The sequence below is a fragment of the Agelaius tricolor genome, unplaced genomic scaffold, assembly GCF_023055355.1.
Source record: "Agelaius tricolor isolate 1412-34295 unplaced genomic scaffold, bAgeTri1.0.p SCAF_32, whole genome shotgun sequence".
Lineage (NCBI taxonomy): Eukaryota > Metazoa > Chordata > Aves > Passeriformes > Icteridae > Agelaius > Agelaius tricolor.
In genome coordinates this window covers 3,876,740-3,901,012 of record NW_027269292.1, presented here as the reverse complement: position 1 = coordinate 3,901,012, position 24,273 = coordinate 3,876,740, and the positions used below count along the sequence as shown (strand labels likewise).

At 41.4% G+C, this 24,273-nt stretch overlaps 1 protein-coding gene across 2 annotated transcripts in view; it reads left to right on the top strand.

Moving 5' to 3' along the window:
• PRKCA (protein kinase C alpha) overlaps positions 1 to 24,273 on the top strand; it is a 152,917-nt gene that overhangs the window by 4,443 nt on the left and 124,201 nt on the right. The gene's annotated exons all lie outside the window — the stretch shown is intronic.

Here is a 24,273-nt window from a genome sequence, read left to right as displayed (position 1 = left end):
CACATTTGACTCTCCTGAACATTGCTTTTACATAGCAGTTAGGGAAATGATGGATTCTGTGGTATTTTTGTGAAAGTTGATGTGAGCTGATGCTTTTGGAAATTAAACCTCTGAGAAAGTGGATGTCAAAGACTGATGCCTTTTAAAGATTAGCAATAAATAAGTTTTCTTTCTGCAAGTTGAGCCTTGCAGACACACACAGCGTTTCCTGATGGAGGTGAGCAGACATCCATGATTTTTTCTCTGTGCCCCACAACATTAATATTAAATTTTGTAGGTATCCTCCAGGTTTTTGCCACCCATCACATCCAAAGCAGTGCTGTAGACAAGTGTGCAGTGCTTAGGTGGTAAGGGAATGGCATTTCCCCAGTCTCATGCAGGTCAGCTCAGTGGTTCCTAGTTCAGGAATTATTTAGAGGTTCATTACAGATTTCTGTTGGTATACAGCAAATAATTGAGGTTGCATTTCGATGGTGCAGTTACCCAGCTCAGCTTTTGCAGCTTGACTTTCTCCTGTGTCCCAGCTGGGGGCTCAGGCTGGGCAGGGTGCCCTGCCCTAGCCACAGATCCACCCTGGCCTGGCAGCTCATCTCCAGGGACTTGGATTTCCTTTCCTCTTCATTTTCCTTTCCTCTGTCAGGAGTTCCTTCTAACACTGTAATTCTGTGAGCCAGGAGCAGTTCTGCTGCTGAGGACTGATGGGTACAGAGCCAGCTGAAGTTCTCATTCAGTCTTGTTTCCCCTGCAGATGCCATTCATGCACACAACCAAGTGTAAAAGCAGTAGAGCAGCTCTGTTTGTTTTTAAATGCCTCAGAAGTGACACTTTTTAGGAATCTAAATATGTTCCAATTTGACTTTTGTCTGTATCAGAATGAGAACCTACACTTTCTCTTTAAAGCCTGCTGTATCCAGTGGTTTTGTCTGTGTTCTTGGTCAAAATCTCTGAGAAATATTCTGATTTAACATGGCTTGAAGCAAGCTGTTGTTTGTGCACTGATAAGTTTAAGTGATGGGGTTTTTTAACCATCATTCATTACACTTGTGTTCAAAATCAAGGAGTTCATATTCTTGGGATAATACTCTTGAAAAATAAACTTCCATGATAAAGTTAAGCCACTGACTCAGTGTTTTTTCAGTTCAGCTTTCTGAAGCTTCTGTCTCAAATGTCACCAGTTAAGGCTGGAAAGCCAAATTAGTGATCAAAATTACTGAGAGCACGAGGAATTAAAACCAAAAGTCTGAAACAAGAAGACAGGCTGCAGAAAAAAAACCCCTAATTTCTCTAATGAAGTGGCTGTCTTTACAGAGAAGAATGACAAATGGAGAATAAAGTGGAATTTTCAGTAGGACATGAAGGAAAGAATAGTGCAGTGACAGCTCTTAGCATGACTGGAGTTCTTGGTCCTTCAGTGCTTCCATTCAAAGAAGCCTTTTCTACTCTGTTTTGAAGAGTGTTGTAAAATCTCCCACTAGACACAAACTTGATCTCAGGCAGAATTCAGAGCTGAGGGTTTTGTTATTTCCAAAGTTGTTTGAAATTCTTCTGGCCTTTGATCCCAAGGGGAAGGGGAAGGCCCACAACAGTCACACACCACACTCAAATGATGTTTCTACTATAAAAAACTGAAGTTCTATCAATGTTTTCATTAGAGTTCTTTAATTAAACAAAAGGTCTTAATTGTTATGCAGTTCTAAGCATTGCAGCAAATATAGTATGTTTTTATATATTTTTAAAACTTCTATTAAAAAAGTGTCCTAGTTTTATTTTTTAGATGTCCTCAAACAAAATATTTTCATTTAATATTTTAATATAGATTTTATTAGAATTTAAACTAGTGAAATGATCTGAATTTGGACCATTAATCCCTTTTTTCATTGGACTTGCTTAGATCCTGTTTTCACTTGTATGTTATCACTTTGGTTTTCAGATTTTGATTCCTGTTTCTGCTGTAGTGTTCAGCTTCAGCATTACATGAAGACATTTAAATGAGCTCCTTAGAATTGAAGAGGATTATTTCAATTTATTTTCCTAAAACCTTTTACAATATAATATTTTTCCACCTCCTTATTTTTGGGATCCTGATGAATTTGCAAAAGACAGCAAATAAAATTTTGGTGTGATTTTAATGCCCTGAATGTGGCAGAGGGTCAGGTGCAATTGCATTATTACCACACAAATGCTCAGCCAGGGACAGTCCACATCCTAAGTAGTTTGTCTTTCTTAATGGGTGCATTTTAATGTGGCTGCTGAATATTCCAGCAAACAGAAGCTCAGAAAGACTGCTGAGGTTTGCAGCCAGCCATGTGTTAGTTCATGGAGAGGAGACAGAATTCTGTTGCATGATTGAAAATAAGAGAAGGGAGTTGGGGATCATGAAGTAGCAGTGAAAAATGTCTGTCCTTTTGGCCATGTGTGGGTTTGAAAATGAGCTTGAAAGACTTCAGCTGGATGAATGTTCTCCTAGGGATAGAATTCAGGAGGAATTTCTGCACAGGAAGGGTGGTTGGGCATTGGGAGGGGCTGCCCAGGAGACGTGGAGTGTCCATCCCTGGAGGTGTCCAGGCAATAACTGGTGTGGGCTCAGTTCCTGAGCTGGTGACAAGGTGGGGATTGCTCACAGCCTGGACTCGATGGGCTGGGAGGTCTTTGCCAACTTCGGTGCAATTTTTATTCCTCTTTTTAGAAAGCATTTTGCCTTTTGATATTTGTGGTTTGTTGTTGATTTATAGAAACATGAAGTATTTTAAATATTGTGCATGTGAAGCAGGAGTGCTCATTCTGCTGTTTTGCCTTTGCTGTTTGCTGTTGATCATGTCTGTGGCAGTGCAAACACGATGGGAAGATTATTCCAGGAAGTTTTGGCTTTGTTTTGTTTTCTTCCATTGTCAAGCAGGCCAGCAAGCTGTCTGTAGCACTGAAAGCTTTCCTCTGATGTGCACCTGGAAATACTGCAAGAGCAATGTGAAAAACAGAATAATTGAAACCTTTTTCAATCTGCCACAGCATGAAAGTTCCTCTTTTGAGACAGCCAGCTTTAAATTAACCAAGCAATTAAGTTAAATTTTGGCTTCATCCTTCTTTTGATAGACTGTTCCCCTCTGAGTGTAACCTAGACTTGTTTCTTTCTGTTGGATTTGTAAGAAGCATTTTTCTGCTGAACAGACATCAACAAATAGGAACTCGCTAAGATGTGAAGAACAAACATTGTAGAACATGGATTTATGTAGGTTTAGAGGTTGTTTTAAGTTCAGCACTGAAGGCTCAGCACATTTCCTCAGGGCAGAAATATTTTTAGTTGCAGTAATATAAATGTGATCAGCTCATGTTCCTGATCAAGGGTCTGTTGTTCATTCTCTCCTAAATGGTCAAAATTTGTGGTTAGTAACAGCAAGTTTTCCCTCTTTGACTGATTGCTGCAGGCTTTACTGAACTGCAATATTCTGCTGTAGTTCAGCTGTGAAATGCATTTGGCTTTAGGATAGTAATGAGCTGAGGAAGAGTTTCACATTTGTTCCCTAATTTACATAAATAAAAATTAGAGAAATCAATTAAAGCAGATCATTATGCTTCCCTATCTGGGCAAGTATTGCTCTTTCCACAGTTTTTTCCTGTCTTCCCTCAATTTATTTTCAGATCAGTTCTCTCTAAATGTTGAATTTTACTTTCCATTGTTGTCCTAAGCTGCTTGGAACAGCTCGTGCCATGCTGGGTCTGGGCTGGGCAGAGATCTGCACCAATTCCTTCACTGGAAAGGAAAATGGGGACATTTTATCAGTTTTTAATACTCAAACATTGTAACATTGGCACATCAAACCAGCACTTCATTTCCTCTGCATTGTTTATTTTTTATCTGATGATTCTTGACCTCTCTTCTACAACACAAATACCAAAGAACCCTTTGGTACCACCTCATTTTTAAATGATGTATTTTCATTAAAAATGTTCTATTAAAGGTCTCTGTAGTCATTTGGTTGAGAAACTAATTTTTAATGTTCTGTGATCTGAAGATTTGAACCATTGAAAACTCTGACCACTTCCAACCTGGCTGACACAGAGTTTTTCATCAATCCTCAGTGCTGATATATTTACAGTAGGAGCAGCACCATTTCTTCTTTTCTGTGTCTGGATCAAGGCTTAATTCTTGGTTTTCCATCCTGATGGCTGTCTTTCCCCTACAGTTTCTTCCTTTTACAATCTTCATTTTCCTTTGTAACCTAAGAAAGAAAAATCTATTGCATCGCAGCGTTGTTTCTCATAAAAATAATTTGTCTTCCTTACTTGGAAATGTTTTTGCCAAAGGGTGGACAAGACACAAAGCAAGTTCCTTTTTCTTTGCCAGAACTGCTTCTCTTGTATCATTATCATTTTTGTGGTGAGATGGGGTATTACAGACCAGGGCTTGAACAATGTGGGTGTTTTCCTTTGTGCTCTTTAAATTATTTATTAGTCATGTGCTACAGTTTACATTAACTAATGTTGCTGAAAGCCTGAGATTGAGAAATTAATTCCATGGAAGGCTGTGAGTGTGGAGCTTGAAAGTCAGCATGAAATCTTCTGAAATGGGAACTCAGGAAAAAGACACTTCCAGCAGCTGCCCCGTTAATGTATTTTTGTGTGCATAACTTGGAGGTATCTGTTCAAAAATGGAACCCCCCAGAGCAAAACCCAAACAGTTACACACACTCCCCAAGAAATAACAACCCAAACAAAATAATGAACAGCACCTGGGAGCATAAATTGTATCTGCACAGAGTTTCCATGATTCCTCTCTCTGCTTTGTCCTTTCCTTCGGCCTTTTGCCCTCAGCCTGATCTGTGGACTTTGTATTTCTGGACTCCTCAAAGGGCAGTAATTTTACTCATCTGCAGATAATTTGACATACACACACACAGATAAGATGCTTGTTGTGCATTTGTCTTGTCAGCTTCTATTTATTGTTCCTCCCCTCCTTTGGCTGTCCTTACTTCTGCAACATCTGACCCATTTTATGAGGAAATATGGTGCCATTAATTGCTGATGCCTGTGAAAGGTGAGCTTCTGTTCCTATTTCTGCAGGTAAACTCTGAGAGGTTTTGAAAAATTGCCCCTGTTCTGAGTTCCTCCTGAGAACAGCAGTGATGGGTGAAACTCCTGAGTCTCAATGAGTGCAGACCAGGAGAACCCTTTGGAAATGTCCATCCCAGCTTTGGCTGTGTTGCTGGGTGATCCTGGAGCATGGAGCTTTTCCTCTGGGTGCTACAGAGCAGGAGGGTTTTGGTTCCTGGATCCCACTGCAGCTCAGCAGATATAAAAGCCCTGAAATTGAGATCTTAGTTCACAGCATTTCTCTCCACAGATGTTTTCCTGTTGGAGCACTACCTGACAGTGTAAATGTGCAGGTTCTGCTTTCAGCCATTGTCTTCTGTGCTGGAAAGGGGATTTGCTGTCCCTGAGCTGGGTAGAAGGGGCAGCAGGACATCTGTGTCAGGGCAGGGAAGGTGCCTCTGTGCTGGTGGGGATTCTTTGTTACTACAATCACATGCTTTCACAAAAGTTCAATGTATTGAGTAGATCAGGATGTGTCACCGTTCCTGGAGGGATTTGAAGATGTGGATGTGGCACTTGGGGACCTGGTTTGGTGGTGGCATTGGCAGTGTTAAAGGTTGGACTTGATGGTCACCAGGGTGTGCAGTGATAGGACTGAAAGAGGGCAGTTTACATTGGAAATTGGGAAGAAATTCTTTCCTGAAAGGCTGGGCAGGCCCTGGCACAGGTGCCCAGGGAGCTTGGCTGCCCCTGGATCCCTGGCAGTGCCCAAGGCCAGGCTGGACAGGGTCTGGGACAGCCTGGGACAGTGGAAGTGTCCCTGAACATGGCAGGGGTGGCACTGGGTGAGGTTTAAGGTCCCCTCCAACCCAAATCATTCCATGATTGTTTGCAGGTCTTCTCCAGCCTAAGTGATTCTGTGATTCTCAATGCTCAGTGCACAATTTACTGTGTAATTCACTCAACACTGAACATGGCAGTAAAATAAATAAATATGGACTTGTACTCCTGTTTCCTAGAAAATGCCCTTGGTGATACTGTGCTCATCAAACCTCAAACACAATTAAACCTTGTCTTGCAGCAAACTTTTTTTCTTATATTCCATTTGAAGAGCAAAACCATCTTCACCCTTCCCATGTTCTACCATGAGGAGTTTGTTTTATTTACTGGCATTGGTCAGAAATCCCAGCAGTGAGTTCCAGTTAGGAGACTGACTGTTCCAGGGTCCTGCATGTAATTCCATGAAGCTCTTCAGCTTCTAACTGGACATGTGGGAGTGATCCCACATCCCCAGCTGACAGATAAACCAGTTTGAGGCCTGGGCAAGATAAAGTTTGTCGTATTCTTAATTTTTCCCTCTCCCTGGTTATCCTGCACATCAGCTGCTGTTACACGGCCACATATGGTGTTCATTTTATACAAGATTTTTGTAGATGCCATGAGCAGAATTTAATGAAATGTTGGAAAGAAAGTTGCAAGAAGATGAAGAAAACAGATTTCCCTGTTGGGATGCATTGATAATTATTTCTTTTATGTGTGCTTTTGTGGGTTTTTTCACTTAGGGTGAGAGGTAAAAATAATAAGTTATTTAATAAATACTCTAGGCTCAGTTCCTCAGCTTTTCCATCTGCAGTAGAAAGCATGAAAAGCTAAGAGAGAAGCACTCTCTTGTGTGTAATTAATAACAGGACCTACCCTTTAAGTGTTTTTAAATTCTCGTGGATGCTGAAAATTTTAATTCTAACTGTTTCCAGCAGTGCCTGTTGAAGGCTTGCAGAGGCTGGGAGTGCTTGGAGCTGGTTATCAACTGTTAATTTTTCAATTGCAGCTATTTATGAATAATGCCTTCCATAAATGTGATGCATAACTGTTACCTTCTAAGTCAGGCAGCCAAACATGTGCATATGTAACTTTCTGTGCATTGCAGTGTCATTTACTCTGGTCCCTTAATTAGAATGTGATCTACATGAAGTTTTTTTGTTCCTTTTTACAAAGGAACAAAAGGTACTGCAGGCATGCAGGTATTTTTTCAGCTTATATTCTAGTTGGCTTAGTTTAGATTTTGAAATCACATTATGGTATTAATTAGAATCTTTTCATCAAGTGAGCTTTATTAGAAGTCTGAAATTTGTCCTTATTAATATACAAGTCTACTGGAATTATTATTTTTCTCTGTCCTGTCTAGTTTTCAAAATGTCCTTTTCTATTTATTGTTTAGTCTGATGCAGAAACACTTTGAGCTAGAAGTGCAAATTCATCCAGAAAGACCAAAAATATAGCCATTATTGCTCTTAGTTTGCTACTTCCTAGTTTTTAAAATGAAGCTGCAAAAGTCTAATTAATGCTTGTCTTGATTGGCCTACAGTGGCCTGTCAAGGTTTAGATTTGCTCATCATTTACAAATAGAAGCTTTGCCACTGTCAGAAGTGTCAGTGGATGGACAGTGATAACACAAATTGCATATTTAGGGCTTTATTTGCCTTGTGTAGCAATTGTCAAGTTGTCTTCCTTTTGCTAAGAAAATGCCTCATCTTTTTAAAAACTGGTTTTTAACTGAGTTGCAGCTATTGCTCCTTACTTGTCTTTAACTTCAATTAAAAGTTTATATACAGCTCTCAGTATTGCATACACTGCAAGCATTTCCATATAGTTAAATGAAGCTTGTAATTTATTCTGAAGCAGAGTTTTATGAAGATTGTGTTGCTGAGAATTCAACATTTTTATCTCTCTAAATGATCCTTACACCGATGACACAATTGAATATTGGTGGCAATTTTTTTTGTCATTTTCAAATACAAAATCTCCAAGGATCAGATGTTTAGAAGTTGGCTTTTGACACCAGGGTGTGCATGAGGGTGTCCACTTAGAATGTGTTAAAAAAGGATTAGTGACTCAAAAGTGGGATAAACACTGATTTTCCTTATTTTACTGCTGAATGAGGGATCAGTACATATCCAAAGCATGGACTGTAGATAGAAATTCTCGTTTTGAAGAGTGCTGAAGGTTATTCCCAATATAACCCTCTTCCCAAACATTTTCCTTTGAAATTATCAGCATTTTTAACTTTGAAATTATCAGCATTTTTAACTTCCCTGGAATGTGTGCTGAATGTGGTATTTCAGCTTCTTAGTAAACAAGCCATTATTCATGTACAAGAAGGAGTTGGAAGAATACTTTATCTTCTTTCAGCTTCTAGTCTGTGTGGGTTTATTATTTTGGTTTTTACTCAGCAGGATTAGCCAGAATCCATGTCAAAGTAATCTTGTTCTCAAGAAATTGGCCTTTAATAGTAAAGAAAAAAAAGAGAATCTTTATGTTCTGAGAGTGCAGAAATAATCCTTGTTTTATGCAAAGTGGTTGTGTACATCAGTGTTTTATTGGGTTGATTTTCAGTTTTCTTTGTTTCTTAAGGAAACAAAGCTGTTGGGAAAAATCCCCCTGATCATTATTTTTGCTCCTCTATCCCCTATGTGCCTTTCCATGGCATCTCCTGATTCCCAGGGAGAGATGTTACTTCTCCTGTTCCCTAGAGCCTCTTACCTGAAATACTTTTCCGTTTCTTGCATGCAGGCTTTGATCCTGAGAGGATTTTTATGTGTCTGAAGGTGACACCCTGCGAGGTGCTGACAGGTTCTGGGCAGCTCCACTTTCCTTCTGTTCCAGAATTGCATAAAAGAGATTTCAGCCTAACAATTCCCTGAACTTGTTCCCATAAAAAATATTACAAAATAATGATAAACATAGAAACAGACTAAGCAGCAGAGTTTATTTTAAAGTGTATATACAGTTATTTTTGTGTTCTTCCATGTGACAGGTTAGCTGATTGAATTTCTGATGTGCTGTAAAATTAGATTTTGGACTGTTCCTACCTTGTTTGCAAACTTTAAATTAATTAATTCCGAGCTTATTCCAAGTATGTCAGTTTTATATCTTCCTTTTTTTGTCATCAGCTTTTGCAAATTACATCTGCTGGATGTAATTTTATAGAGTGAAACTTCCCTGTTAAAACAAGTGATGTGGATGCAGCAGAAAGCAATAGGTAGATTCCTCTGGTGTGTGTTTCTCAGTTCTGCTCTGTGTATGTGCCATTGAGAAAAATACTGCAACGTTACAGAAAGAAAGGAGAAAAATAGGATTTCATTTATGGTCTGTTTCAAATAGTTTGATGCCTAGATATTTCTCAGAATTTCTTTTGATCTTATTGAGAGATCCTAAGCTGTGAACCTTTACAACACAGCAAAGGCTCAATAAATCTTGTTGTGCAGCTTAGTTAAACTGTATTTTATGGTGTTTTTAATGCAGTGTATGGCCAGGACAAACACACAACTGTGGCAATTGCCCAAAGACCCTGGGGAATTTTGTGTTTTGTTAGATATGAAAACTTCCTGGAGTATCATTCTGAGCCCAGTATATCAGTGAGACAAAGTGGTTTGTTTTTTTTTTAATGGTAGTTTATTTCTTTGTGTTCACAGAATCATAGAATGGTTTTGGCTGGAAGGGGCTTTAAAGCCCATCCAGTGCCACAGTGGAAGGTGTCCCTGGGCAGTGGAAGGTGTCCATGGGCAGTGGAAGGTGTCCCTGGGCAGTGCAAGGTGTCCATAGGCAGTGCAAGGTGTCCATGGGCGGTGGAAGGTGTCCATGGGCAGTGGAAGGTGTCCATAGGCAGTGCAAGGTGTCCATAGGCAGTAGAAGGTGTCCCTGGGCAGTGCAAGGTGTCCATGGGCAGTGGAAGGTGTCCCTGGGCAGTGGAAGGTGTCCATGGGCCACAGTGCAAGGTGTCCATGGGCAGTGCAAGGTGTCCCTGGGCAGTGCAAGGTGTCCATGGGCAGGCAGTGCAAGGTGTCCCTGGGCAGTGCAAGGTGTCCATGGGCAGGCAGTGCAAGGTGTCCCCGGGCAGTGGAAGGTGTCCATGGGCCACAGTGCAAGGTGTCCATGGGCAGTGCAAGGTGTCCCTGGGCAGTGCAAGGTGTCCATGGGCAGGCAGTGCAAGGTGTCCATGGGCAGTGCAAGGTGTCCCTGGGCAGTGCAAGGTGTCCATGGGCAGTGCAAGGTGTCCATGGGCAGGCAGTGGAAGGTGTCCCTGGGTGGTGCAAGGTGTCCCTGGGCGGTGCAAGGTGTCCATGGGCAGTGCAAGGTGTCCCTGGGCAGTGGAAGGTGTCCATGGGCAGTGGAAGGTGTCCATGGGCAGTGCAAGGTGTCCATGGGCAGTGGAAGGTGTCCATGGGCAGTGGAAGGTGTCCATGGGCAGTGGAAGGTGTCCATGGGCAGTGCAAGGTGTCCCTGGGCAGTGCAAGGTGTCCATGGGCAGTGGAAGGTGTCCATGGGCAGTGGAAGGTGTCCATGGGCAGTGGAAGGTGTCCATGGGCAGTGCAAGGTGTCCCTGGGCAGTGCAAGGTGTCCATAGGCAGTGGAAGGTGTCCCTGGGCAGTGCAAGGTGTCCATGGGCCACAGTGCAAGGTGTCCATGGGCGGTGCAAGGTGTCCATGGGCAGGCAGTGCAAGGTGTCCCTGGGCAGTGGAAGGTGTCCCTGGGCAGTGGAAGGTGTCCATGGGCAGTGCAAGGTGTCCATGGGCAGGCAGTGCAAGGTGTCCCTGGGCAGTGGAAGGTGTCCCTGGGCAGGCAGTGCAAGGTGTCCATGGGCAGTGCAAGGTGTCCATGGGCAGGCAGTGGAAGGTGTCCATGGGCAGTGCAAGGTGTCCATGGGCAGGCAGTGCAAGGTGTCCATGGGCGGTGCAAGATGTCCATGGGCAGGGACACTTCCCCTGTCCCAGGCTGCTCCAAGCCCTGTCCAGCCTGGCCTTGGGCACTGCCAGGGATGCAGGGGCAGCCCCAGCTGCTCTGGGCACCTGTGCCAGGGCCTCCTCAACCTCACAAGGGGGAATTTCTTCAGTATCCACCCAAACCTATTCTGTGGCAGTTTGAAGCCATTCCATGTCCTGTCCTCCATCCCTTGTAAAGAGTCTCTCCCCATCTTTCCTGTGACTCCTTCAGACACTGCAAGGCCACAGTGAGATTGCCCCAAAGCTTCTCCTCTCCAGGCTGAGCAATCCCAATTCTCCCAACCTTTCCTCCCAGCAGAGCTGCTCCTTCCCTCTGCTCATCCTGGTGCCTCCTCTGGACTCCCTCCAGCAGCTCCAGCTCCTTCCTGTGCTGGGGCCTCCAGCTCTTTGCTTGTCTGACCCTCACCTGTGTGTTGGTGCCACCAGTACAGCTCCTGCAGTGTCTGTAGCTGCTACCCCAGCGCAGCAGCATCCCTGATTTGCCTCTGAAAAGGAGCACTAAAAAGCTGCGTAGTGCTGAAGAGGGTTTTGAAGTGCAAGCGGTGGAGATGTTTGATACATTTTCCTGGGAAGCTGTATTGTTTCCTAATGGATCTGCAGTCGTTATGCCAACTGCACAGCAGGCTCTTGCATTAGAGGGTTTTACGATCTGGTGCTCCCTGTGTGCTCTTGCCAGTTGTTGTTTTACTGAGCAGTTCTTGTAAGTGTTTTGTTCTGCCTCAGGTACCCAGGTGTGCCTGATGGAGCTGTAAAACTGATGCCTGCCCTTGTTTTCCTAAAAGGCAGCAAAGCTCATCTCTAAGATTTCTGCAAAATCCAAGTCTTGTCAGCATCTCTTGATGCTGTGTAATGAGGAGCAGCTTAGTTGTCAAGTTTATATAAAGTGCTGATGATCTAATTGAGCTTGAGCTTCTTTGAACCCTTTGCAAAACCAGAATTTTCTTGTATATTATTAAACCTGGTACAAGGCCAGGCGTCACTTCCATTTCAGAATATAAATGCCTGATGTTACAAACATTTAAGGCTCGTGTTTTATTCAGTGCTGCACCGTGGGTTTGTGGCAGCAGAGGTTTTGCATGGTTTCTGTGGGTTTGGATACTTGACAACAGAAGGGCTCAAGGCAAGGTCTGTCAGTGTCAGGGGTTCTCCTGAAAGTCCAGCGAGCAGCAAATCCCTGGGGGCCTGGGACTGCTCAAGTACCTTGGACAGACATAATGGAGCACAAATACCTCACCCTGACATCTTGCTCAATGTGCCTTGTCCAGGTTTCTTTTTTCATAAATGGACTAGAAAAAGTCCTAAAGCGCTGTAAAATATTTGCTAAGAGAGCTATTTCTATTTTGGGAAGAGGGAGGACAAACGTTTGTCACCCTGCATCCCTCCCCTGCTTTCTGCAGAGGGTCTTTGACCTCAGATTCCTTTGTTTCCTGCCTGCACCCAGAGCTTGCCTGGCTCTCTGCTGGTGCTGTGCATATTTATAGTCACAGACTGCAACTGCAGCTCCTGTTTTTAAACAACCCAGGCACCATAATGGACATATAAAGTCTCAAGGGTTTTTATTGCTTCTGTCATCTCAAGTGCTTTTGAATCCTGATTACAGAGCAATAAAATGTGGTTGGTTGGTTAATGTGACTGACAGGGACGGGGTCTCTGTGTGAGAGGGTATTGAGTGAACAAATTCATTGGTGCAAGGCTGTGAATTTATGGACATTCCTTAACTTTGGAGTATTGATTGTATAAGTAAATGTGTAGCCTAAGATTGATGGAGGGAATAAAAGACCTCATATATCATTAATGCATTTGGGAGGTCTAATTGGGATTGTGCAGGTTTTTATAATGAGCTTTCTGAAAGAAGCATTGATAAATAAGTTCAGTAATTTTTAATGAAGTCCTCAGCACTATCTATGGAGCTTATTTTGTAATTTAAATCAATACCTTGGACAGAGTGATAATTGTAGAACTCACTGTCGAATTAAATTTTTAATAATTCTTGCTTTCTTGGCTTTTATTCCACTTATGCAAATATTGACCTTTGAATTCTTACTGTTTCCTGTGTCTCATTGAGCCTCACTTTGAAGGGGTGAGGGGATGTGTGTGTCATCTTTAAGCTTTGGTTGTAATAATTAAAAGGGCAGTGTCAGACATTGGATCATTTGACATTTAACATGGCCAAATGAAAAGGAAATCAGTGATAAAAATCAGTGGGGTTAATCTTAGAAGTGTCAGATCTGCAGAGCAGGAAATGCAAACTGGGCTGGCCAGCAGGTGCCTAAGTGATGCCTTTCCAGAACTTCCAAAACACAGTTTGTCCCAGTTCTGCACTCCTTGTGGGAGTGAAGGATTGCATTCATGCTGAGCTAATAAATGTTCTTGAAAATATTAAAGCCTGGATCTTGCAATCTGCTTTGTAGAAGGGATCAGTATCACAGCCAGTGGATGTTTATCTATTACATTCTTCTATATGGAACAACTGTTGGGATCTGACCTTAATCTGTAGTTAATAGTGTGGGCTTTAATGCTTATTTTTACTTGCAGTTCAGAGATCCTCTGAATAACTGAAGCCTCATATTATGCAGAGTTCTGCATTAATATTTAGTAAAGCAAGCTGCCCTTGATACAGGAGTTTAGTAACCTAGAGAGACACGAGATGTGCTGATACGTGCACATATTATCCTCTCACTTTCCAGATGTACTTTTTGAAGTGGAAATTATTTGCTGGAGCTCAGTATTGAAATTTCAATTTGATAGCACGATAAGGTCTCCTGAAGTTTTACACAAATATATTCTGTCACATAAATAGTTGATATAATTTAAATTATGCTTGTTATGGCTGCATGTAAGGACAGACAGAGCCATGAACACCACCTGAAGCATTCACTGGATGCTTGTGAGGAGAAAGTGGCCAATTAAATGGATCATGCAAAAAGAATTTCTCATTGCAGATATCTCTTGTAACAGTAATTAAGAAGCACAAGTGAGAAGATGCAATCCTTGGTTCCTGGGAATGGCTTCATGCCCTGTGCTTGTGTCAAACATCAATACACCCTGTGAAATAATTTATAGTTTACCATGGCACACATTGCTGACCCTGTAAGGAAAACCCACAGCACCATTCCTCAGCAGACAGAGTTATGCCAGGCTTAATGAGAAGGAGATGATTTATTTTCATCCCCTCCCCTCTTGTTTTAGGATATAGTTATCAATGGAGCAGAAAATTAAACACTTAAAACTGATTCTCCTCAGGTACACCCTTCTCACTTGGTGTGGGACTGTTCCTGCTGTGCTGGTGTGTGCACAGAAAGCTCAGGTGATGGCTCTGCTGTGTGCTGTGGTAGGAGGAATTCACTCCTTGACCACGTTCTGTCTGTAGTTCCCAGTGAGTTTCAGGGTGAAGGAACCTTCTGTGGAGGCTGTTTTGTTGTATGCAGTTAATTGAATTAAGAGGGTGTCCCAAATCAAAGGGCTGATGGGAACAAGGATGATCTTGCTTGAGAAAATCAAGAGGTATTTTCTGTTGTGTTAGCTGTAAAATTGGTAAGAAAATGTTTTAGTTGCTTTTCAGCTTGTGGTTTTATTTTTTTTTCCTTCCCTATTAGGTCATATTTTTAAAAAAATAGAAGCCTTAATTCAAGCTCTTGTTGCATGGGCAAATTATTTACCCCCAGGTTGAGGCTTAAAACCAGAGTAATTTCTTTTTCTGTGGTGTCTCTGTGCAGTTGGGCTTTCGTTGTGCCCTGATGGTGAGATGCAGGGTAACAGATGCAATCTTTGGAGCAGCCAGCCCCAGCTTCTGTGTTAACCAGTCATCAGGAAATATCACTGAATTCTGGAGTACAAACCGCTTCTGTTGGAAATAAGTTTCAATCTTTTGTGAAATAGGACTGGATAAAACATGTCTGGGCTGGGGAGTGGCTCTGGAGCCAGCTGTGCTGCCCAGGGGCTGTGGGCCATGTGAATGAGCTCCTTTCAGAACCCCCCTGCACTGGGGTCCATTGGCTTCTCTCCAGCTGCTCTGGCTCCTGGGTGGGTGAACTCTGGGCTCTGCCCCTGGTGGGCAGCAGCCTGGGTTTGTGTGACTTCACAGCATCTAAAACTTGCAGGTTTTGTTGCTTATAATTCCTGATTTAGCCTCGACTTGTCTGTGTGTCTTGCCTCCTTGTTTTTGCAGGAATACCATCTTAATTTGTGCATTCCAAAGGAAAGCATGAAGCTACAAATCCACTCTTTAACATTTGCCTGGCCCCCAGCTTTGATATTTTATTAATTTGCTTGAATGGCAGAACCCATGTTGCCAGGAGAACGCTTTTGAAGGCTGCTCTCAGGAGCTGATGTCCTGCTGGGTTTTCCAGCAGCCTGTCCTAATTCTGGTGTGTCCCTGACACACAGAGCTGCCAGCCTGGTCCCTCCTCCCACCTCACACTCTCTGCAAAGGCACCACAGCCTCCCTTACCTGTTCTTCACATCACATCACATCACGGCCAATTCTTTATTTATTATTCTTTATTTATTATTTTATTTATTTTTAGGCTTGTCAAAGCCTTGGTGTGGCACATGAAGCAAAGTAAGGAGTCCTGGACTAGTTGTTAACACAGGATAAAACACCACTTTTTTTCAGCACTCTTAGCCATGAAGCCTTCAAAGATTTCAGACTGAAAATAGAAAAAAAAATTAAATCTTTCTGCTCCTGCACATTTTGGACTTTGGTTTTAGGAGAGGTAGAACACTGGTTATTATTTAACATGTGTAGTACCTGCATAATGGTTCTAAAATTAGTCAGTTTTAAAATGGTTTTAAATGTGAATTGCTTTCAAGTTGAGTTGGGATATGAAAACCTCTCTCTGTGGATCTTTTTTGTTAAGTTGTGAGATCAGTTTCCACAAAAATTTAATTGAACAATGTAAAACATCAAAGCTTGCTCAGCTTCAAAACAAATGTGTCCAAAATGGTTACTCTGTTGATGAGAGACTTCAGGCTTTCCCTAGAATAATGCACTAAACCAAGGTGTTATTCAAAATTCTATGTTTCCAGATCAGTTTTATGAGAAGAGCCAGTTGTGAAGATGGTGGGTGATTTTAGGGTTAAAAAAATTCCATGCTGTCTCTTGAGTAGATACCAAGATCTCTGATAGCAGAACTTTTTATTGATAGGTTGCTGATGTGTTTACAAGACAGAAATTTATCAGCAATCCAGATGTTCTGGTTTTGCTAATTAACCTGTGTCTGCACACCCTTGGGCTGTCTCTTCACTCTTGGACCTGCAGATCATAACATGCTTTTGGTATTCAAATCAAAAATGTGTCTGCCATTCCTAAATGTTGTTTCTAGACAACACTCTGCATTTCTGTCGTTGATTTAAGGCTCTCCAAAACACTAAAAATGGAATTGCTTTGAGTTCTAGTGGTGTGTTACACTAATAGTGCCTCCACCTGTAAAATGGGGATATTTAGCAGTGCTTGGGTTGCACAGGCTGTGTCAGGATCAAGGAGATGAGCGTGAGATAAATGTGAGACTTGTTTTGTTTTTCATTGCTGTGGTACCAAGTCTTGTGCAAAGATGTATTTATGCTTCACAAGCTCCTGGTCCTGAGGAGTGTGAATATTAAAGGGATGAGTCAGACTAAGAGCAGAACCCTGCAATTCTGACCTCTGATGCAGTGAGCTGGCTGTACAGTGTTGCTTGAGCAGAGTTTCTCCCCTGGTTGCCCTTGCTCTTGATTCTGCAGAATAAGAGGTGAGTTTTTGGCTGGTGGGGATTTGTAGTTTTTCAAGCAGGACATTGTAGAGGAGATCACTACCTAGTGTGATCTCCTCTGAGCAAATTTGTCTTTCACTGAGGAATTATTTTTATAGTTTACTGCATCTGAAGAATGAATTATGTTTTCTTACTCTTCCGTTTGGTTTCTGATGGGGAGTGTATTCTAAATCTAAACCTCTTTTGCCTTCTTGAGCACACTCTGTGACGCAAGCGTTGTTTAAATGAGAATAAATGTGTCCTGGGTACCTTTCTCACTGGCTGTTTGCTCCCAAGTAATCTGTTCCCAGCATCATCATCCATGTGGCTGGCACCAATCCAGTGATGAGTTTCTGTGAGCTGCAATAACCCTGCCCGTGCCAGACCCAAGCTTGTCTCCGCTCCAGTGTTGTCATTTCATCTCTCACTTGGCAGGTGTGAATTTAAATCCTGATTGCAGAGTTCAAATATTTTATGTATTTAGGTTGGAAAGTCAGTGAGCTGCTTCTTCTCTTTTAGTTCATTGCAGGATTTAACTTGAGAAATCCATACGAGCCTGAGATTTTTTGGATATTCTTATGGGTACTGATGGTATCTACCCTGGCTTTGTCAAATCCCTCTTTGCAGCTGACAGGTTGTGTGGAAGGGCTGAAGTAGTGAGCACATGTTGAGGCTGGAGTGAGATTTGTACTATATTCCAGCAATTCTGAATCCTCCTCCTAAACCATGGCACTGTTTTTTGGGTCATGGTTAACGCGCTAAAATTTTATCCAGTCATGCTCACAGAATCTCGTTATCATCGCTGAATTCTGCTTCTGGAGAAGAAATGCTTTAAAAGCTTGTTGCAGATGGTGTTCCATCTTTACAGATAATAAGATTAAAATGTGTGATGAGGCATCTCCAGAACAAGCCCGGGATAGTGTTGGGATCCTGTCACAACCTTGGTGCAGGTGGCAAATGATGCAGGGAATCGATGTCTTGGTGAGTTTGATTCTGGGGGAAACTTGGTACAGCTGTGTCTTAAAAAGCCTGGGAAAATTATTTATAGGAACTAATTTCTACAGATAGCAACAAATCCAGCATGCTATCACCATCCTTGGGATGTTTCCTTATTTGAAGCTGATGGAATGAAACGGAGATTTATTAAAAATCCAGCATCCAGCAGAGTTCTAAACCCTGAGTTTGAGAAGTATTTTGGCTTCCTGACGTCGCTTCTTTCATCCAGGAACACCCTTTGGCCTCGATTGGAGGCAGATTTTTTTCTAGTTTAGCAGCTCTCAGGCTGGAGGGAGAGCTCATCATTTCCCCTGGAGATGAGCCTGGTGCCAGGCTGCTTCCAAGCAGGGCAGGGAGTTCACCCTGCAGTGCCCAGGCAGTGAAACTCCTGTGGCTCCTTCTCCTCCCTGGCAGCCTGCAAAGGAATTTGTACCAGGCAAGAGGGGACCTGCCCTGAGCTTGCACCATCACCAGAGGGGAGGAGAGAGGAGCAGGAGGAGCCTTGGAGAAGGGAGAGTGCTGGGACCTGCCTGGGCATCCTCGCAGGTGGCAGCAGTGGCTCTGGAGCGTGCCAGCAGCTGGGCTTGCACCTCCTGGCCTCTGTGTGGCTGGAACACTTGGAGAAGGAATGGATTCCAGTAATCTGAACCTCCCACACCATGCTGCTTTGCATCTGCTTGAAAAACTTCAGTTCTGTATTGCACCAGTTCTTTCACTATTGAGATTTTGCTTGACATGAAGCATTTCCTCTAGTCCTTGCTGCATCTGTAGGAAGGTTGTTTTGTGGGTTTTTTTTTTTTCAGGTACTTGTTTTTTATTAGCAAGAAGTGAAATGAGGTTTGCACTATTTAATTCCATTAAGGATTTGTATGCTGGAATTTCCATCAAAAATGAAACTAGTAACAGGATCTTTGGCTTCTAGTATTTTGCCTTTCCACTCTCAGTCACTTTTCCATAAGCAAAAAATATTTCAGAAATTTATTCTGAAACAATTCTTTAATTCTTTCAGTATAAAGTGCATTCATTTAATTTTACACATGGAGATCACTTTATAATGGAGCTCCATGCAACCTCCATATTTTTCCTTAATTTACTGCCAGATTAGTTTTCTTTTATTACACTCAAATCACACTTTGAACCACAGCAGTCAGCTGATCAGAGCTAAAAATAACCCCTTCCTTGTATACCATGGCATTACAGCCTTTTATTTGCAGATACATTATAAGGAAGGATAAATTCTGTGATGTGTAAGGAAAACTCTGACACTCTCTGTGTACACATTGGAATATGATTAATGTGTTAAACTGGACTTGCTCTGCCAAGGGACAGAGCACTTCACTTTTCAGCACTCCTTGGGGTGGTTTGACCACTGTTGCTCCCAGCCCTCAGGTACTTTGCTTTTATTCCTCAAGGCCTGGATAAAAATCTGAAAAATGAGTGTTCTACTTCCAGCCTATTTGGTTTCTCATGTGTGCTTGACACGTTTGGGAACTGACTTTGGGGCTGTGCTGGTTTTAGGTTGTCAGGAGAATTCCTCATCCTCATGATTTGAGTGGTGAGACTTGGGATGCCTTGCACAGGAAGATGTGGAGCACAGCACTGCAGCTGCCCCAGAGGTTAATTATTGCTCTTTAGAAATAATTAACTTCATTAACTCAGGGCTGTTGGTGCTGCCAGCCCCATCCTGGCACCAGAGGAGCTGTCCTGGGGTTCTGTGCCCCAGCACTGCCTGCCTGTGTCATCCTCTGCTTCCTCCTCCTCACCACTTCCAGTGGGTTATTTGCAGGGCTTCATCTCCCCTCGTGGAATTGCAATAGTAATTTAAACTATGATTTCCAACACCTTGCTTCCTTCCTCCTAACAGGGGTGTTGGTTGTTGGAAATCATTAAATATTTGACTGAACTAAACACTCTGAGTATTGTTTGAATACTCCTGCCTGTCTTTTTTCCTCATGTGAATGTTTTCCTTCCTTTCCTTTTTGTCAGTTATCCTGAAAATAAGTTACTCAAATATTGGGGAGGTTTCTTATCTTGAGTTTAATAGTGATAGTAACAAAAGCTGTACAGACCCTGAACCTGCTCTGTCTGACCATATTAGAAAGTTTGGGGGAGGAGGAAGATTTTACCTACCAAGAAACCATCTCAAAAGAATCATTTGAAGAAACTGAAAGAAAAGCAGTGCTTTCATATTGGTGTGAATGGAGGAAATTGGGTTTTATTTCTGTATTATCACTGTTTGTGGAAGTGTTCTAAAGTTTTGCTCCTGCTGTGAGGTATTTCCCTGTGTCTTAGTCATTTACATAGCTCAGGTGAAAGGCAGCCAGATATTAAAAAGTAAATGTTATTGAAACTCACTTTAACCTCAGATTATTTGAGAAATGTTGCATTCTCATTTATACTCAATAATAAACCATATTTAGGTAGCATATTTTACAGCTGAAGTTTTTATTCAGTGCTCACATTTAGAGAATAAATTGTCTTTACCCCTTGTCTTTAAAGTCAAATTGCTTAAATTAAGTGCTGTCATCTCTTACTTTTATTTTTCAGAGCTTATTTATGAATTATGATGTAATTAGAGCATTTAGGACTGAAATATGGTGAGGAGGTAGAAGTAGTTGATCTTTATAGTCCCTTAAACCCCAAACCATTCTGTGGTTCTGTGATTTATTCAAAATCTTGACATAATCAAACTCCAGTCACATTAGAAGGAACTTTTATATTTTCCCCCAAATATTGTCAGTTCTAATATTCTGAAATATATCAATTTATTTCTTGATTCTTTAATTTTAAATAACAATAAAGCCTCAAAATGTTTATAAGTGAGGCTTCCTTTGTATGTGATTTTGGTGATGAGCCACTGTTTTTTTTTACAGTGGAATACTAAGGCATTGTTTATATTATGTTATAAATACATTAATGTGTAAATTTATTTTTAGTTGTAACTAATTTCCCTCCCTCAATTTAAATGTAGCAAAAGTTTGGGATGAGTGATGCCAAAATCAAACTCTTCTCCTTGAGTGGCCCAGGCCAGGGAGGATGAGGTGTAGCCCCACAAACCAACCAAGTTGTCACAAGTTTGATGTATTTTATTTTCAACCTTTTCATTTTCCCACAAAATTAATTAGCCTTTAAACTCCTATCAAAAAGAAGTTTTCTAAAAATAGCCATAGTGCTCATCCCCTTGAGTGCATTTTGTTGAGTATTAGGTATCTCTCCTGGCTGCCCTGTAGGATGCTTATTTTTAGGGCCTCTATTAATACCTTCAAAAATATGATGTAAGAAGACTTGAGACAGTGTTAAATTGGAAAACTTAATTACTGTCTTTGTAGTTTTCACTGTTAAATATGAGTTGAAATCAATACCAGTGTTTAATACAGGAAGTTTTCAAGGGAAGAAGCTGAAGTATGTGACAGCGTTTTTGGTATTTCAAAAAGCAGGAATTTAAATGAGGGGAAGGTGCTGGTGCTCCCTGGCACTTCACTTGTGTGTATTTTGCATTATTTGGTGATTTCTGTAGGAATCTGTACGGGCAGAGTTATTTCAGTGGTCAGATTTTGATGAACTAAATACAGTAAAAGGAGAGGGTTCAGCCAGGCCCTGTAGTGCTCTCAGGATAAAGGTTCTGTAACTCTGGTTATCTCAGCTGTGACTCCTTGACAGTGTTGCAAAGCCCCAAGTCTCTTAAAAGATGTGCTCTAGATTTTTTCACTACATTCTGCCATCCTTAAAAGAAAAAAAAAACCATTAATGGAGAGCTTAGTAACCTCTAATTGTTTTAAACATGAATTGTGAAAGTTTTGCTCTCTCATCAGCAGCAATTTGAGAATGATAAATCACCTTTCTGATGGCAGCAGCCTCATTTCCATCCTGCACTTTTTTGCTTTGTTATGGCAGGGCTCTGAGTGGTGGGACTGGCTGACAGATCCTGCAGGTTAATTTTCACTCAATACTGGAGGCAGCTGCTGTACATTTAAAATCCACCCTGTTATTTCAGCACTGATGAGTTTTATTTTCTGCCCTGCACCTTTTCCTTTTCCACTCACAGGGCTGCCAATGACATTTTTATCTCTGAAGTGCTTGGATCTGGTGCCAGTGATGGTGTGTTAATTTGAGGACAAATAAGCATAAACTTGTTGTTAATAAGTTTAGGATGGAAATTGCTGATCCTCTGGCTGCTGGGGAGCAGTTGTCCAGGAATAGCTTTGTGAAGAGATTAGCAGACCAAGAAACCAAGTGATTTCAATATGACCTTCCAAAAAAATGGTCATGGTTGCCAGCAGGAGCAAGGAGCTGGATTCAATTACCCTTGGAGGTTCCTTTCAGTCCTCTGCTCCTAATTAAGCAGGATTTTGCTCTATTCAGCTAATAAGTTAATACTAATCTTGTAAGTGCTGATGATATGAGATAGAAAAAAATTAATTGAAATTAAAATCCTATTATTATGATGTATGGAAGCTTCTGTGTTTGTAAAAATATGATGATATGAAGACAAGCATGAGCTCGAAGGTTTTTACCAGATTTTGTATATTTTGCCTCCTCAAAGGCTGTCACTGTGTCAAAATCTGTTTTGGAGGGTTTGTTGTGGGGTTTTTTTTAATTCTTTTTTTATATGATGCATTTCAGTAATCTCCTTGTAATCCCATGATAAACTGCTTAGTTTGATGGAGAATGTTAGATATTATTAGTAAAATAGTTGGCCTCTGTGAAATCAGTTTCATTTTCTGTTCTGCTTTCAGAGGATATACCCTTCCCAGCTGTGTGGCCATCCTTGCATTAACCTAATCAACTTCTTTGTGAGAAAGGAGATGTGTCCTGGATTCAATTCTTCAAATCAGGCCATTGGGAACAATACTGGACAATCTGCATTATTTTAGCTTGTTTACTTCTTTTATGTGTGTTCTGCTTTCTGATAAACATTTCTCTTTTGGTAATTTTGCTTTTTCTTCTGTTGTTCTGTTGTTGTCTTGCTGTGTAGACTTTTTCTGGGAGGATTGCACTGGTTATTAAGAGAATTTAACAGTCTTGAGAGGAAGGTAAAAGCTGCATATATTTGTCTCTTTCCTGATTGCCTTCAGGTCTTTTAAGCAAGATAAGTACTTCCCTTAATTTGTAGGACAATTTGGGGCATAAATGTGTCATAAGCTTGTTAAAAACACGTACAGAAGGTGTTGAAAGTCCCTATTTGAAGTAATTTCATATTCATTAGAATACAGCATGCTCCTTAATTCAGCTTTGATGTTTTCTTGCTGATTTTTTTCTAGTCCTTTCATTTTCATATGCCAAATAGACCTAAAATGAGCCTATCCCCCTAGGTATAAAGAGAGCTCTTGTTGCTAAATTATAGATGTGGGGGGAGGGAGAAGAGTGGTTGTTTGAAGATCTCTTATTTGTGCAGAAAACACAGATAGGATTTAAACAGTTTGCTGGAGCTTCCCTCCCAGTCTTATTTCCTTGCTTCAAGGAATAAATATATTTTTTTAAAAGCTCTGTGTTTAGGGAGGTACAAAAACCACTCCCATCCTTTAGTGCTGTTTTGAAAATATTCAGATGATGTTTGGAAAAAAAATTCCCTGTATGTTCTCCAGCACTGAAAGGAAGGTCTCAGGAAAAAAAAAACCAAAAAAAGGGAATTACCTGGGTACAAAGTGCTTTCCTTGGTCAGTTTATAAATTGCACACCTTGTTGGCTTCAGGCAAGGTATTGAATTTTCCTGCCAGTGGGTGAGCCCTGTGTCCCTGCACACTGTGCAGGCTTTGGCAGCAGAGCTCCAGCATCGCTTGCAGAGGTGCTCAGGCTCTCCTGTGTGGCAGGGGTTGGTGCCTGCCTCGAGTGCTGCCCTGCACTTCAGGTGCTTCACAGAAACTCAGCCTGGGTGTGCATCTAACCCCAATTACAGCTCTGAGCCTTTGCTCTCACTGGCTGGGGCAGATTGATGCCAAGGTTGCCCTATTTTTAGGTTTATAAGCCTAATGAGTGGAGTCCTAGAGAATCTCAAGCTTTATGTAACCCTGATGTTTGGCTCTGTTTGTGGGGCTCCTGGGAATATGCCTGGTGCTTTTTATAAGCAGCTTGCCTCCCTGTAATGGATAGCTGAGATAAATCTTGTTCCTAGAGCGAACCTGTATTGATGATGACACAAGTGTATGAACAGGAGCTCAACTAAAAATCCATTTTCATTTCAGGCCCCATTAGTGATGCAGAGAGAAATCATTATTTGTTAAACAGAAAATAAGGGCTGATACCTCTCTGAGCTGTTTGTTTCAAACCCAGAAGTGGAATAAAATACAAACGTGTTGATTGATCTTCCTCTTTTTTTCATTATTTCTTTGGCTGTTTGAAAAATTAATTGGAAAAAAAAATGAGTAGACTGAGGTGAAAATAAGAAAATTACTGTGACATGAGATAGGGAGGTCAGAGTGGATTTGTTTCTTTGTGTAGTTGCATAATTGTCATTTTGTTTGGAGCTTGAAATAAGTACTAATCCTCAAATGGTCAGGAAAGTGTTAAGTGATCTAAAAGAATTCTTAAAAGTTTTTGATGTTGTGCAAAGATTTATTCCTTGCCTCATTGAAGACCTCGGTGTTATTTAAGATTTTGTTGCCTCTTTAAAATCAACATTATGTTCAGCCTCAGTGGAGATTTCTCTTGTCCCATCTGGCTTTTCTGGGAAACATTGACCAAATCTTTGGTCTAGGTGTTTAGTTTTGTTTTGCTTTTAATTACTGCCATACTTGTTTAAT